A 16,901-nucleotide genomic window follows, 5' to 3' on the forward strand; every position below is an offset into this window, starting at 1 on the left:
TTGCAGCTATCCTGAGGCTATATAACACGATTTTGATTATGTTCTTGGGATTTTGCAATCACCAACTGAATTGTTTTCCATCAAGGCTGGGTTTCAGAAGGATTCTCTTGGAATATTTCTCCTGGATTCTCTTGGGTGCTATGTTCCCAATGTTTGCATGCCCCCAAAAGTCATGTATTGAAATCCTAACTCCCAAGGTGAAAATATCAGAAAATGGGGCCTTTGGGGAGATGATTAGGTCATGAGGGTGGAGCCCTCATGAATAGGATTAGTGCCCTTAAAACATATACCCCAAGGGAGCTCATTGGTCCCTTTTACCATGTGAGAATTACAGTGAGAAGGTACCACCTACGAACCAGGAGAAGGGCCTTCACTAGACACTGACTCTGCTTGCAAGCCTTGATGTTGGGCCTTCAGAACCGTGATAAATAAATGCTGTTTATAAGCTACCCAGTTTGCAATATTTTGTTACAGGTGCCTGAATGGATTAAGACAGTGGATCTCCTTAGAAGCCAGCCAGCACTGGCATTTTGATTAACAGAGCCTATCCCCTACTGCCGTCTTTCTACAGACAGAATGGCGTGTCTTCATTTTGAAACAAGCTCAGGTGAACCAGGCTTCCCCAACTCCATCCATTCTAGTAGCATACAGCAGACCATATAACATTAAAATACAAAAACAAGCCGCTCCATCTCCTGAGACGCAGCAGGTTCTTTGGAAAATAACACCTATTGTCTTCAAATTCTCTCTTGTAGTGTTCCAGGACAGCATTCTAAATACAAGGCACTGGGCTGTAAAGTGCATTCCTCAAGGCTAAAGAGGTGGTGGGATGAGTTCATTCTTTCTTAATTTGGGGAGAAAATCACCTAATACTGTGAGAGTCAGATAAAATTTATAAACTCCCTCTCCTGACAAATGACCACATGAAAATAACTGGAAATAGATTTTGGGAATCATCAGCCCCCTTACAGCCCACACATGGAACACAGTTTTTAAACAGTGTCCTAGAGAGTCCTGTCTACCCAGTGGGAGAGTCTGTGATAATGGGATAACAGACTTTTTTCTTTGCTTACACCACTATTTTTCAACCCTTTATATAAGCCAGTGGCTTTTAGAACCAAACAGGTTATAACAGGATAAAAAAAGGAGACCAAAAATACATGACTTATCTTTCCATGGGTCATGTTCATTACTGGTGACATGAGTTCCAAGGTCATCTAAAGTGAGTCCTTACTACTGTATCATATATTATATACCTCTCTTTAGTAAAATTTTATTGTAATATTTAGTTTTTCCATTATAAGAATTACTTTTATAAGAGGTGTTGGCAAATTTGAGTCAGGATGGTGTCCTGATTGCTTTCAGACAAGTGGAATAGTATTAGCTTTTTCTTAAACATGTGGAGTTTCATTTTCTTCATAACAGAAGATGTAATGGAAACTGTCACAAATTATCCTGGATGGTGTCTAATTGTCCAAACATGACTAATTTCCAATATTTACTAAATTTTAATTTGAATTGCTTGTGGCAATTATTTCAAATTCTGCTTAGCCAAATAGCAAGACAGCTCTTGGAGGAAGAATGAAGGCTGTTTCTTCTTTTGATTGCTCATGACATTTTAGAGGAAGTAGACTCTGTAAGTTAAATGTAATCTGATCAACTTACTGTTTTGTGCCAAAAAGCTTGACTATATGTTTAGTCTCCGTAATTCTCAGTTTTGAGTTATTTATTTTTAAAATGGTTTTCTAGGAGAGTGCTGTTATATATTCACTTTTAGATGTATTTTCTCTGCTACGGTTTCAATTGCTTTGCCAGTTTAGATCTGACAGGGTTGACGTTTGAAATGTCTGTCCAGTCTGCATGAATTAATCCTTCTGCATATATCCAGCAGTGTGCAGTTTGAGACAACCACCCGCCCTACCATCACACTTTTTCCAGCACTGCCATTCATTTCTTAAGGTTTCTCTTATGATTTAAATCTTCAATATAAGAATCATGATCATATTCACTACAAGAGATGTCATCAAAACTGCAATTGATATTGTATGCCATTCATTTTCTTTTTTGTCTCTTCTATTCTTTAAAGGAGTTACTTATGTAAAAACACAGTAAAAGAAAACATTGTTGCCTGCTTTGTGTCAAGCACTGTGCTAGGCACTGAAGGTACACGATTGCCAAGACACAGTTCCTGTCCTCAGCAAACGCACAGTCAAAAGGAATTGTGAGACTATAAAATCGAAGGCAACATCAAAACAGGTACAATTAGCATGAATCCTGTTTTGAGCGGGGCTTGTTTCTCCCCTTGTTTGGTCTGTTGGTCAGGAAATGCTTTTAAGACAGAATAGAAAATCCTATAGGATCTATGAAATAAGGGATAGTGAGTATATAGTAATTTTAGGCACTGTGTACACGTACATCAGTGTGGAGAAAGTAAAGCCTACAATGAAAGACACAACAGGAAATGAGGCTAGAAATGCAGACAGAAATGAGTCGAGCAGATTCCTCAGCAGGGTGACTTATCAGGTTTATGTTTTAGAAAAACCAATCATTCCAGAATTATAGAAGATGGATTGCAAGGAGGATAGAGAGAGTGAGAAATCAGATAAAAAGCTAATTTAGAAATCCAGGGTAAAAGTAGTAAAGTCCACTCTGGCATCTGGAGAATTGCCGGCAGAGGCCTGAACTTCATATTGCCAAGTTTCATGTTTTCATTTATCCTTTTTAGAACAAAAAGCCATGTTGATAACTTTTATGACCATTTTTACATTTACGTTCTGCCAGTGATTAGTAGATGCATTTTTTGGTAAAATTGTTACTTATTTGCCTAAAATTGCAAGTTCTCCTACCTAAACTGCTGTTGTTTTGGAACTCTGCTGGTTTACTCTGATGATTCCGAATCTGTTTGGAAGGATTCGTTAGACAAGTGCCTGGACAAAGGCCTTTATCCAGCAAATAATTATGGAAACTTGGCTACATTTAATCTGCCTTCATAGACCCAGGAAAAAGTACAACGGGGTAGGGAGGACTGGGGCTTCTGGCAGCTGCTGCAACGCATTCAATGGAGCAGTAGATACACGTTTTGCCAATCGCCTCCAACAGGAGCAGGTAACACCGGCTCAGGTTGTAGGATCCAACTGGACATGGTTGTTCCCAGCTTTGGGAGGCAGACTAAGAGTAATGCAAGTAATGTCTTAAGAATACTTTGCTTTTTGCGTTTAGTAGGAATTAAAAGGTGCATGGAATCTAAACATATTTTGACTCTCATGTTCGTACTTTCTCATTTGTTAAAATGATTCAAAGGACAATATGGTCTAGCACAAAAATGGAAGACACCAAAACTGTGGTTTTTTTTTGATCCATGATTTTAATGAATCGTCTAAAAATTTTAGCTTATTGATTTTACATAGATCATGCTGTACATTTTGAATATATTTTTTTTCGGTTTTGAGGATTGGTACCTAAATGTGGCAAGAGCTTTCTGACATATTTGAAATCAGGAGAACAAGCAACTCTAAATATATTTAACTTTGCTTTTATATTAGCATATATTATAAGAGAAAGTTTGCAAAGAACCATATTAGTATTGTCCCAAAGTAAGAAACAATTTAGTGGAGTATCTCTGGAAGGAGAATTGTGGGTGGGCGTAAAAGAGAAAATGTGAAAGATCTTCATGTATTTGGAGCAAATGCTCTTGACCTACCTACACAGGCAGGAGATCTTACCTCTCTTTAGAAGGCATCAATAAGGAAATTCTACATATGAAAGCATAGGAAGACGAATTGGGCCATGCATAAATATATGGGTGATTATCATAAGGTAATTTGTCAACCAAAATCATCATAATGGCATGAAGTATTATAAAATATAGATGTTTAATCTATTATAAGAAATAGAAGATGAAAGCAATTTATAAACAACAACCAGAACACTTCTCCCCAGATTCAGGACATGAGCCTCTCCTAGAAAATTCTAGAGAAGTTTAATGCTGAAAGAGCCCTGACTCCTTCTGCCCTTTGAGTTAGGGGCAAATATTTCTTAGAGGAATGCAAAGTGAGAGAGAGGAAGTACAATTCTCTGCTCTTCTAGGGAATCTTTGCAATCTGAGTCTAAAGATGTTACAATAGTTGGTATCTATTAATAAAATTTCTACCAAAAAACCTAGTTGTAGACTGGTTAAAGAAGGTGCAGAGAGAGAAATTTTTTTTAGACTACTCTGAAAAAAGTGCTGAAACTAAACTCTCTATCATTAAAAAGATCTAGACTAATAAAAATTAATAAATAGATGTAATGCACATTTACTGAATATGAAGGAATGCAAAATAGCTTTCCATTTAGGATGATAAAACAGTAACATTAAGTTTCACAAATTCTTAGTACTTGTTATGCTATGTAGTATTTATGCTTGCTACAGGGCCTAGGGGGGATGTGGGTGATTTTACAAACTAATAGAAATATATGCGAAGGATAAACAGAGAGCTTTTCTGTTATTATTTTGATTATTTCAGTAATCTAGTTGATTAATATTTTGAAAAAAAGTTCAGGATAGAGTAGGGTAATGAATCTTATCAAAGTATGAAATTGCCATTGATAGCAGTAAAATTGAAATGTTTCTTAAAGACTAGTAGTGAATAAAAGGAAATCCTCATAGAGATGGAGAACTTCAGCTGAGCTAGAAACAGTATCTTTAAAGGAAAAAACTCCACCAACTCTGGAGACATTGTACACTTAGGGTTTTTCCTACTGACACTTTGCAATACCTAATAAGCATTGCTAAGATTTTAGATTTCCTTTGGTATTTGAGGACATGGGCTTCAAGGGCACAAGGTTGTGCTTGCATCACAGACATTTCTTTCCACCAAGAGCAACAAAGCCTATTATTCTACAATTATTATAAAATATTATTATAAAATTATAATAAAGCTATACACTTCTGTTTTTAGTTTCATCCAGATAAGGCAGAAGTTACATCTAATAACATTCTGAGTGTTCCAATGAATGCAGGGAAGACTGGCTGTACTGGAGGAGAAAAGCATGACAATATGTAGCTCAGCAGATTCCAGGTAGGCCTGCAGATCCATCAGGATGAAATCCACTCTACCAAGATTAAGGTCAAATTCCTATAAGTTAGTAATCTCCTGTACATATTATGAGAGTTGCCTGTTTTTTATTCCACACTCATGCTAAGAAAACTGGGCCCTTGAGTGGGCCCCAAGGTTCTATAATTGAATTTAGCTTAATAGAAAGTGGGAAGAATAACCAAGGCCTCAATGCTTTATCATTTATCAAATACTGTCACATACTTATCTCAATTGTTCTTTACAGTCAAGTGAGGTAGCTATGGACATTACCACCATGATTCCCATTTTACAGTTAAGAAAACTGAGGCTTGGAAAGATTAGAATACTTCCTAGTAAGTGACCGTCACTGGTCCAGACATATGCCTTTAAAGAAAATCCTTTGCTGTTTCCACATCATACTATCATCTGTTGATGTAAGGAAATTGCATTAGGAGACAGAAAGAATCATCAATATTATTAATATATTTATTTAAAATTAATGACATTTTGGTATAATTTTCCTAGAAGTTTGGAGAGTATCTTGTAGCTAAAATATTGGAAAGTGATTAGAAAGAAAATAGCCCAGTGAAGTTGAGAGCTGAGTTGATGACAGTGCCATGTGGCCTCCTTCCATTTCCATTATGCCAGCCTTTTAAGAGACAGTTTCGGAAGATATGAATCAATGCTACTCATTTAAACCACAGAAAATACTAAAGTATTTGCTTTCCGAAGTATTCTCTATTTATGTAGGGCCAAGAATGGGAAGAAATAGATGAAGTGGTTAATGTCACGCCATCCCACAAAATGTGTCTTGCACATAGTGTCTTTTAAAGTTATATCATTGTGATGGTGAATGTTATATGTCAACTTAGCTGAGCCATGGTGGCCAGATATTCAGTGAAACATTATTCTGGATGTTTGTGTGAAGGGGCTTTTTGGATGAGATTAACATTTACATCTGTGGCCTGTCAGTAAAGCAGATTACCCTCCATAATGTGGGTGGGCTTCATCCAATCGCTGAAAGCCTGAATAGAAAAGATTGCTCTCTCCAAGCAAGAAGGAATTCTGCCAGCAGCCTGCCTTTGGAATTGAAAAGCAACTTTCCCCGGGTCTCCAGCCTGCTGGCCTATCCCATACATTTTGGACTTGTCAAGCCTATGCAATCACATGAGACAATTCCCTGAAAGAAATCTCTCTATGTATACATACACAGCCTGTGAGTTCTGTCCGGAAAACCCTAATACTATAACGTTAGATAATATAAGTAGTAAGTATATATATACATATGTGTGTGTGTGTGTGTGTGTGTGTGTGTGTGTGTGTATACATGTAATACTTATAAGTGATGTTTTACATATATGTAGTACATATATGTCTTCACTTAACATCATAAATATGTAAGGTTATATATATGTAATACATATAAGTAACTGTATATATATGCATTAATTCTTTACTTAACATAATGGATAGGTTTCTGGAAACCACAACTTTAAGCAAAATAACACATAAGAAAACCAATTTTACCATAGGCTAAGTGATACAACCAAGATTGCCAAGTTCCTATGGCAATATTTATAGTCACAAAACATTGCCAGACTTCTAAATAAAGGCAAAATACTTCTAATTTTAAACATTGAACTAAATGTGAGCTCTACATACATTTTAGAAAGATTAATGAACACAAGATAATTATTTGCTCAATTTTTGGTGAATCAGTGATGGCAGTTGTAATGGCAGTGGGTTAAATCAAGAAATAAAGGTCTGCAAAGCAAAACTTGTAAGGAGCACCTCCTCTCCCGGTACAGTTCATTTGTTTAAACATATGGAGCAATTTTAAGGTGAAAGAATGTTTTATGAAACATAACAGCCCATTTTGATGCATTTTAAAAAATAACACCATTATCGCTTAAGAAACATTAAATTCTGGGTCCTGCCCACACCCATCCTGGACTGATAGAGGTTTCTACAAAAAGAATTTTGAAGGAGGGAGGGATTAAGGAACAGTGGATTTGTCCTGCTGTTTTGTTATGACTATGAAGAAAGCAAGGCTTTGCACATTATAATTATTTCAGGGAGAACCCAGGAGGTGCTGGAGGTCATTCTCACACTGATTGGATTGGCGGACATAAATGAGGCAAGTGAAAACAAGGAGAGGCTATGAAATTCCTGTTTTCCAGTTTGAGTCCTAACCACTTTCATCCCAACACAGGCCAAGGGAGATGTGGGAAGGTCTAACTCAAGGATTAGAGGAGAGAATGCTTTTTTAAACTTCAAATGCTTTTGTTGAGTAAACACTGACTATACAAAATGGCAAAGCAAATGTTAGGAAAAAGATCTTTTGAAATAAAAAATATTCCAAGCGAATTGGGAATTATTTGGAAGAATGAAAGCCACAACTACGTTAGCAATTCCTTATAGCTTTTGTGGATAAGGAAAACAGAAAACCCAGTACTCTTAACTACAAACTGATTTTTCTGTTACTGTGGCAAAAGTCTAGTAAAACATTTTCTTTTTTTTTTTTTATTATTACACTTTAAGTTCTGGGCTACATGTGCAGAACATTTTCTAACTTTTATCTTTGGAGTACTTGTCTGGAATTATTCCTGGAGAAAATGTCCTCTTTACAATTCTGAGTATTTTATTTAAAATGTCAGATATCGAGATATATATAGTTATCTACAAAAGCTTTGAAGAAATCAGTCTTTACTATCTTAGTTAAAATGTTAACTATTAAATAGAAATGGATTAATCAAGATAGTGACAATTTCTTTTCACAATATATGTTAGGTCTTAAAAATTTGTGGTCACTAATCTAGCAGCTGTACTGATTTCTGTCATTCAAGCACTGCTCCTGTTCTACCCTTCATATTTTCATTGCCATCAATGAGTTCCCATTGTCATGATGTCTATAAACTCATGTTTGATGTAACTTACAAGGAGATTCTCAGAGCCAGTGAAAGGCAATCACATGAAATATAATCTCTTTAAAGTGCCTCTTGGATCTCTGGCAACGTGTTCTATGCTAAGAATTGGCCCCCCAACATACACACACCCCAGCATAGTTTATATGCACACAGCTTTCCCTAATTTGAATGCAAACCTGTTCTAGGCACCCATGAGTAAAGGTACAGACAGGGCTCTGTGCAGTGGGGCACATCTGTGTGCGTTTACTGAGCAGAGCCTGTTGGTTTTGCCTTTCTCACTTGCCCAGCAAGAGATCCTGCATTGCACATCTGAGGCTACCTCTTGGCAATTGTCAAATCTGTTTTGCTTGCTGTCTTCGTATTTCCTGCTGATCTGTTTTCTTCTTTTTCCCAGTGGACTTTGCACAGTGTGGTAACACACAGTTGGGGAAAAGGAGTGAGATTTTGGTACCCGTGCTGGGGGATCATTAATTTGACAAAGTTGCTAAAAGATAGGGCTTTCTCTTTGCTTTTCACAATGATATTGCCTTACTGCTGGGCCATCTCCCCTTTTGTATTTGAGAGTGAATCTTCCTACTAACTTTATCCCGAAAATACTTAATAACAGCCCTGAAAATACTAAATTGTACGTATAGGAGAGGGATTTACTTTGGAAATTAAAATATATATTTAGGTTGGTGCAAAAGTATTTTAATGGCAAAAGTAACAAATATTTCTGCAGCAACCTAATAGAATACATGTATTCTCTTGAAAAATTTAGATTGAACAAGATCAATGTCTAGGTTGGCAGTTAGCTTTTAGATCTTTGGACTTTCTGTTTAGATGGAAATTACTAGCAAGATGTTAAAGGGAATCATAGCATTCAAGTGCTGAATATATTTTAGCTATTTATTTTAAATATATATTTAGCTATAATAATCAGCCTCCTTTATTTTACAGAGAAATAAACTAAGGCCTATAGCCAGTAAGTGACATAGTAAAGTCATACAGCACATACTATTACTGGCAGAATAAATATTTCCTAAAAATTAGGCCTGTGACCTTTATTCTGCATTACATAATTTTTAAGAGTGAAGGAACTATTGGCTTTAGCAAACTAGGATCAATCTACTTTATGACTGCTTTTTCTTTTTTTTTATTCTTTAATGCCCTTCCTGTTATTTTTTAAAATTTTTCAGTTCTGGATACATGTGCAGAGTGTGCAGGTTTGTTAAATAGGTATACATGTGCCATGGTGGTTTGCTGCACCCATCAACCCATCACCTAGGTTTTAAGCCCCACATCCATTAGGTATTCGTCCTAATGCTCTTCCCCAACTTGCCCTCTACCCCCGATAGGCCCTGGTATGTGTGTTCCACTCCCTGTGTCCATGTGTTCTCATTGTTCAACTCCCACTTACGAGTGAGAACGTGCAGTGTTTGGTTTTCTGTTCCTATATTAGTTTGCTGAAAATGATGGCTTCTGACTTTATCCATGTCCCTGCAAAGGATGTGAACTCATTCTTTTTATGGCTGCATAGTATTTCATGGTGTATATGTGCCACATTTTCTTTATCTAGTCTATCATTGATGGGCATTTGGGTTGGTTCCAAGTCTTTGTTATTGTAAATAGTGCTGCAATAAACATACATGTGCATGTGTCTTTATAGGAGAATGATTTGTAATTCTTCGGGTATACATCCAGTAATGGGATTGCTGGGTCAAATGGTATTTCCGGTTCTAGATCCTTGAGGAATCATCACACTGTATTCCACAAGGGTTGAACTATTTACACTTCCACCAACAACATAAGTGTTCTTATTTCTCCACAGCCTCTCCAGCATCTGTTTTTTTCCTGAGTTTTTAATAATCGCCATTCTAACTGGGGTGAGATATCTCATTGTGGTTTTCACTTGCATTTCTCTAATGACCAGTGTGGATGAGCTTTTTTTCCATGTGTTTGTTGGCCACATAAATGTCTTCTTTTGAGAAGTGCCTGTTCACATCCTTCAGCCATTTTTTGATAGGGTTTTTTTTTCTTGTATGTACATTTTTAAGTTCCTTGTAGATTCTGGCCGTTAAACCTTCATCCGATGGGTACATTGCAAAAATTTTCTCCCATTCTGTAAGTTGCCTGTTTACTCTGATGATAGTTTCTTTTGCTGTGCAGAAGCTCTTTAGTTTGATTAGATCCCATTTGTCAATTTTGGCTTTTGTTACAATTGCTTTTGGTGTTTTAGTCATGAAGTCTTTGTCCATGCCTGTGTCCTGAATGGTATTGCCTAGGTTTTCTCCTAAGGTTTCTATGGACTGGGTTTTACATTTAAGTCATTAATCCATCTTGAGTCAATTTTTGTATAAGGTATAAGGAAGGGGTCCAGTTTAAGTTTTAAGAATATGGCTAGCCAGTTTTCACAGCACCATTTACTAAATAGGAAGTCCTTTCCCCATTCTTTGTTTTTGTCAGGTTTGTTGAAGATCAGTTGGTTGTAGATGTGTGGCATTATTTCTGAGGTCTCTGTTAGTTCTTCTTTTCGTTACTAGTTAACACTATCATAGCTTAACAACCTTACTTATGGGATGATGTAGCATGGTTTTTTCATGTCAGGAACTACTAGACAGGAATAGAACCCAAGCTAATAGCTGATTGGAACTTCAGACTTTTTTTTAATTGCAGCAAGTTAACCAGAACAAAAACATATTTAACAGAAGTTCACACAGAGCAGTTCTAACAAATATTGGATTATTATTAGCTAAATTATAATTATTCTCTCAATAAGCTAACAGCCATTCTAGGAAACTGATTATCAAATGAGGATGAAAAATAATTTTTAAACGTCATCTTCAAGGTCATGTTAATTGCTCAATTCAGCATAGTTTCTAAACCATCCCTTGATTTTACATAGTAAAATTGATAGAGGAAAATATGGGTAAGTAAAATTCAGTTAATCTCTAACCTTCACTTTTTATTCTTAAAACCCGTTTTCTTTGTAAATCACTGGCTGAAGATATTACTCACTAGAATTCTGTCTTCCAGACCTGTATCCGAAGCACTTGGTAGCCAATCCACCAGGGTGATCAAAGCCATCCAGTAGGTTAATCTTAGCCTTGCTCCTGGTTACACAGCTTTCAAGACAGGCTCTAGGCCATCCTGGATTTTTTCTGAATATCAGGGGTGGCCACAGGGGTATCCTACTTGGATCTTTCAGAGAATTTGCTGTAATGAGTGGAGTCAGTCTACAGCTTCCGGATACAGTGCTTTCAAGGTCTGCTGCAGGCTTAGAGCTGGGCACATCCTATTCCCACGTGGCCTCTAGTCAATAACTGGAAGTCATTTCCAAACAGCACGGAACTCCTCAATTAGAAATCTTTGCACTGGATCTCCCTGATGAGCTGGCCAGGACTTCCTCAGAATTATACTGCAGTCTGAGGCTATTTCTGCCCTGTCTTCCTCCTTCCTACTCTCCTTTCATAGGCTTTCCTTGACTACTCCTGCTCCCTTTCCCTTTATCTTTCGTAGGTACTATCCCCAATAAACAGCTGGAATTCCTAAGTCCATCTTGGCATCCACTTCCTTGGTGACCCAAGCTGACACAGTGAGTTAACTGACACTGTTTAATAAATCACTTTTTTTGCATCATCTATGATAATTAAACACACTCTAAGCATCCTGTCTGAATTAGCAACTTTGCCCCTTACTACCTCCATAGCTTCTGTTGAATGGGTGGGTCCCAGCAGCCATATTCATACCAAGCGTCCTTGGACCAGGTGTAGACACCTGATTAACACTGAGTTAATCATGGGATCTTTCTCAAGAATTTAAATAAATATATATTGAAACAATGGTTATTTGGTATTAAGAACTAAAGCTGTACATTTATGTTTAGGACTGAGGCCCGAATTGGTACCATGGTAACTTCAAACCCCATATAATATGCAGCTCCGAAGAAACAGAAACTAAAGATCAGTAGTTGCCTGGAGGCTGGATGAGAGAGGGATGACTAGGCAGAGCACAGAGTTTTTAGGGCAGTGAAAATACTCTGTATGATTCTGTAGAAAGGAAGCTAGTCTGCTGCGAAGATGGAAAAAAGAGCAAAGATGAAAATGATAGCATCACCACTTTGGAAGGTGGTTTGGCAGTTTATTACCAAAGGAGACATACTCTTTTCATACAAGCCAGCAATCATGCTCTTTGATATTTACCCAAAGGATCTGAAAACTTATGTCTATACAAACCTTCACACTAATCTTTATAGCAGCTTTATTTATAATTGCCAAAACTTGGAAGCCACTGATATGTCCTTCAGTAGGTGAGTGGAAACCAAACTGTGGTACATCCAGACAACAGATTATTCAGCACTAAAGAGAAATGAGCTATTAGGTCATAAAAAGGCACGATGGAAATGTAAATGCATATTACGAAGTGAAAGAAGCCAATCTGAACATTCTACATACCATATGAATCCAATTAGGAGACATTCTGGAAAGGGTAAAACTATAAAGATAATGAAAAGATCAGTGGTTACTGGGAGAGAGGGTAGGGTGAGGAAGGAATGAATATGTAGCACAGAAGTTTTTAGGGCTGTGAAAATTTTTTGTATGATACTTTAATGGTAGTTACATGTCATTATACATTTGTCCTAACCCATAGAATATACAGCACCAAGAGTGAACGCTAATGTAAACTATTGACTCTAGGTCATAATGAAGTGTCAATGCAGGTTCACCAGTTGTAACAAATGTTCCGCTCTGTTGCAGGATGTTGATAATTAAGAGTATGCACGTGTTGCAGAAGAAGACACATGGGAAATCTCTGTGCTGCTTTCCCAATTTTGCTGTGAACCAAAATTATACTTTAAAAATTATTTAAAACAACAACAACAACAACAACAAAAACAGCAACACAAAGAAAATGGCTGCTTGATGACCAAACTCATCGTCCCTTGGCCCCAGATCGCCCAAAGGCCAACTGCACACCTGGATGCTGGGCTCCATCAGATCCTGCTGTGCTCTTACGTAAAATTCCTGATATCAAAGCCAGCTTCAGCCATAAAACAGTTTCTGAGACAATTGCTCAAAAGCAGAATTTCCTGTATATTAATCTCAGACTTGAGTTGAGCCAGTTCCTTTCCTGATACTATTAAAAAAGACTGACAGTAACTATCAAGCTGCTGTCTGTTTGTTCTTATCCCACTTGCCCGCATCGTTTAGGGTGACATATAGCAACTGGGGTAAAGGGGCTTGAAGAGCATAAGGCTGGTACTTTTTTTCTTTCATTTTATTTCTATTCCATGTTCTTGCAAACCACTAAAATCCAAGGTACTTTGGTATCTACTTTTCTAAAATATACAATGCAAGTGGACCAGGTCAACTACAAATTTCAATTTAATTCAATAAACATTAACCAAGCACATGCTACATGGCTAAGCAGTATGCTACTGCTTATCAAAATGATGGCTATAAACATAATCCAGTGCACAGAACTTTAATCATATTATTTAGTAGAAAAGCCACATGCACATGAAATTTGAAAACACACATACAATATATATAAGGAGTCAAATATAAGGCACTTAATATTTATTGCAGTTAAGTGCCATGGCAGACAATGCATTTGCTCCAGTTGGGTATCACTGATTACATTTCAGATCTTTATAAATAAACCAATTATTCTTTGAGTTTAAATAGCTTCAAATGTGTAAGAACTGTCAGCTCTCTTGGCCAGTGAACTCTTCCTAGGAAGGCTCTGTGCTTTGTTTTGCAACCCTCAGAACCAAAACAAGGCTGGAGTTATTTAGTATACACGATTGACTGAGGGTTAGGACAATGAAACGGAAAAATATTACAGTGTTCTAGAGTCTTTCTTATGCTCCTAGGGTATTTAAACTCTTGATTTTGTTATTTTCACACACACTGTGAATCAGATACTACAAATATCAATATTAAAATGTATTTATGAGACTATCAGGCCCAGTGAGGTGGCTGACACCTGTCAGCCCAAAACTTTGAGGGGCCGAAGTGAGAGGAATACCTGTACCCAGGAGTTTGAGACCAACCTGGGCAACACTGTAGACTCCTCTACACAAAATATTGCACTACAGGTGGCACATGCCTGTAGTCTCAGCTACTCAGCAGGCTGAGGTGGGAGGACTGCATGAGCTTGGGAGGTTGGGGCTACAGTGAGCCGTATTGTGCCACTGTACTCTAACCTAGGTGACAGAGCAATACTGTGTATCAAAAAAGAAAAGAAAACCAAAACCAAAAACAAACGCAAAAAAGAGAGAGAGAATATCAACTATTTTATTCTAACTGACATCTGAATTTATAAAAATCATTTTCAGTCATTCAGAATGATAAAAAGTCAAGCCAAATAGAACATGCAATTTAAAAGATTTAAAAGATTTACAGTACATCCGAAATTATTCATCATCCATTTATTTACAAGTGACTAAAATATATCCTTGACCAATAATATTAAGTGTTTAGTTATGACCCTGAAACAAATTAGTTTTTCAAAAAACAGCAAAAAAAATATTTTAATAAAATGATTTGGGGACTATCCTTGTAAAAGCCACCCTAAGGGCAAACATTATTTGTTTATTTAATCTAATTTTGCCAGGGATTTGCATTCCCTGGGAGGTTGTTCCAAATCCTTTAAGTTGTACCCAGGTCCCCATCCTAATACCATCTATCTTGCAATATCCAGCAGGTGAAATGAACCTCTAATTATTTTACTGACAAAAATCAGGAAACTCAACAAGGTTTCCCCAACATCTGCACCTTTGTCTTATCTAATAGCCTGTTTTTCGATCTCAGAAGAAGATAAGCCTCTTCTGTTTCTCATTCATTCTCCCTTTACTTCTAGGAGGTGAGGCTGGCCTGCCGTACCAACCATTCGCTCTCTTCTGATGCTTTCCATTTTGCCTTTGAATATTGTGTTCCATAAAACAAGTGAACGAATTAAACTTCGTAAGACACTTGCCTTTATGTTTACATATTTTTAAACAATTTACCCTCTCTTCTCCACTTTTTCACATTTTTTGGCATAAGCAGCTTCTTTTTCTCTTGAAGACTTGCTTCTTTCACAGGGCCTCCTAACCCCACCCCATCTGGAAACAACCAAGGTGTTCCCTGCTGTTCTGAGTATGGCAAGCTAGCTGCTACCAACGCATGGGCTGGCTGCCGCTTTGAAAGCCTTCTGACCACATTGCCACTTCTGAGACCTGTGACCGCCCCCCCTCCGACACCATTCCTCAAATTGCCTTGTTCCTCTGTTGACTTTTTCAAAATGCTCCTCACTGTTCTCTCCAAGTTCAGCCCCTCTTCATTCCGATGCTCCCACCACACCAGTCATGGTCCTCAAGCCCAACTAGGATTGGGTTCCTTCATTGCCCAGAAGACTTTTAGGCCTCTCTTGTGTCTGCTGCTAAACTAATCCCTCTCTAGCCAGCCACTTGGGCTCTTCACACAATGGCTGTCATCCCTCTGCAACACCTTTCCACACCCTGTAATCAAGTCAGCTGCAACTCGTTTCTACCCATTTCTTTGGACATTCCAATCTCCTTGTCTAGAATTTTTCCTTACCCTCAGGAGAGGCCGATCAGAATCTACCAGAACTTAAAAGACCAAATCATCGCTACTGGTTTGCTAGTCCAGAGCTTTTGTCTGAAGCTCCAGAAGCTTCTGATAAATGAATATCAGGGCATTTATCCTGGCCTTGGATTCCCTTCCTTCACCAGGTTGTAGGTTCTTTGAAGGAGGCAGCTAAGGAAGTTGACATAGAAGAATGAACAGAGTCAGATGAATTTAGATTCAAATCCCGCTATTACTGTCTCTGTGGTCACTGGTCCCAGGCAGGTTACTTAACTGTTTTTAATCACCTGTTTCCCCAAATGGAAGAGTGAAGTAACAACGTGTCATAGAACTGTGGTGAAAATTACATGAGATAGGAAATAAACATCTGGAATCCAAACATACTTATAAATTTTTGTTTTTTGTTCTGTTTTGAGATGGAGTCTTACTCCGTCACCCAGGCTGGAGTGCAGTGGTACAATTGCTCACTGTAACCTCCACCTCCCAGGCTCAAACAATTTGACTGCCTCAGTCTCCCGAGTAGCTGGGTCTACAGTCATGCACCAACATGCCTGCCTAATGTTTGTGTTTTTAGTAGAGACAGGGTTGCACCATTTTGGCCAGGCTGGTCTTGAACTCCTGACTTCCACCTGCCTGGGCCTCCCAAAGTGCTGGGATTACAGGCATTAGCCACCGTGCCTGGTCATGGGTTCATATTACTCAATTTAGGTTGGAGTTGCCTATGGTAACCAAGCATCCTTTTTTCTTTACTTTTTTTTTGCAGAATAGGCTACATAGAATATAAATGAAAACACTTGAAAATTTCACGTTTATTCTTATTTTTCTCTGGGGAAGCAAAAAAACGAACTGTTAACACAAATTATTCTTCCCTGAAATGAAGATGGAAGGAGAGACAGAAAAAGGGAGAGAGAAAGGAAAAGAGGGGACAAGTGAGAAAAGGAGGTTGGTGGGGAGGAGGGAGAGAGATATTTAATGTTTTTATATGAGAGAAATGGAATGTTATTCAACTGGAAATAGAGAAGTGCTTCCAAAACACTGCATTTATAAAGCCCAGTTCCTCCAGATTTCAAAAACATTACCAACACAGGTCAGCCTGCAAAGCAAATAAATGTTTTCCGTTTGTTTCCCAATTCTATCCCTTCAGCTTTCTGAAGTAACCTGCACATAAATGACTGTAGATGAGCCTTAAGCAACTGTTTGTCTATTTTCTTAACATGGCTTGGCCAGAAGTTGTGAACATTGGCTTGGAAGACCTGGTTTAGCAGTGACCATCAAAACACTTCACAACTTTGCACTGGGCATACACTTTGCTGAGTAGGGCAGTAAGCAAAATTGGCCTTTGGCTC

The sequence above is a fragment of the Cebus imitator genome, unplaced genomic scaffold (assembly GCF_001604975.1).
Source record: "Cebus imitator isolate Cc_AM_T3 unplaced genomic scaffold, Cebus_imitator-1.0 Scaffold65, whole genome shotgun sequence".
Classification (NCBI taxonomy): Eukaryota; Metazoa; Chordata; class Mammalia; order Primates; family Cebidae; genus Cebus; species Cebus imitator.